Raw genomic sequence first — 1,040 nt, 5'->3', positions numbered from 1 at the left:
ATGCTATAGAGATATGAAGGGGGGGGGGGACTGCGGAAATGCTTTCTCCTGCCTGCAGCAGACTGATGACATCTCAGCCTAGAAAAAGCACAAGACTGGAGATCAAGGAAGGGTTTTTATTAATAAAAGGTGTTTTTTTTTTAAATTTTTTTGCGAGTACGAGTACTGGTACTTGCCGAGTACTTACAAGTACGAGTACTGATACATTTTTTGTTTATGGTCATGTGACAGTTTTTCTAAAACAATACAGACTAATGATTTCAGGACAGTGGTGGAGCGCCAGAGCCCGGTCCCAGCTGCAACCGCTGCAACCCCGGATAGTTCTCATGAAAATGCCAAGTATCTCCACTGGTATTCGAAAAGTATCTGTGCATCCCTATTATTTATATAATAAACCTGTCTGCAAGAAAAATATAAAATTCTTTTTTTATTTAAAGGGTTTCTAGTTTTTCTAATTATCAAACAATTTTAGACACAGCGGCCGTGGAGGATTAGAACCTCTGCCGGGTTTATGTTGTCATCTGTGTTTCTCAGCTGGAGAGAGAGTCACCATCTGTGTCTTGCTGACAATTGTCACCAAATATGATGGGAAAATACAAAATTATACAGTTGTCACTGGGATAGGAAGTGAAGGGAAATCCTCCAAATGGGGGTGCATGTTACAGTGACAACTGAGAGGATTTCTCTCACTTCCTGCTGAGTCTTTAGGATGAGAAATCAAGGGAATTCTCCCCGAATGGGACATGGGCACCATAAATAGATAAATACATGGCAAATGAGTGCAGCATTCCTCTACTCAATGCACACTCTTCAGCATGCATTCCTGCAAACATGAGCTTGTGTACTTTTAAGTTTCCTCAAACAGGGAGAATAGACCAACACCTTGTTCCAGAAATGTGCGGCAATTAAGAGTGTAGAGTTAAACCCATCCTGATCATTGGAGGCATCTCATTGGGTCCTTTCTGGCCAGAGCCTCCCAGGTTGCTAAGAGCTCACCGACATCACTAGTTGCCAGGAGCGGAGGGGGGTGCTGTTTTTTG

This window comes from Nanorana parkeri, unplaced genomic scaffold (genome assembly GCF_000935625.1).
Source record: "Nanorana parkeri isolate BGI_ZX_2015 unplaced genomic scaffold, ASM93562v1 scaffold1906, whole genome shotgun sequence".
Taxonomy (NCBI): domain Eukaryota; kingdom Metazoa; phylum Chordata; class Amphibia; order Anura; family Dicroglossidae; genus Nanorana; species Nanorana parkeri.
Note: the sequence above shows the minus strand (reverse complement) of the source record.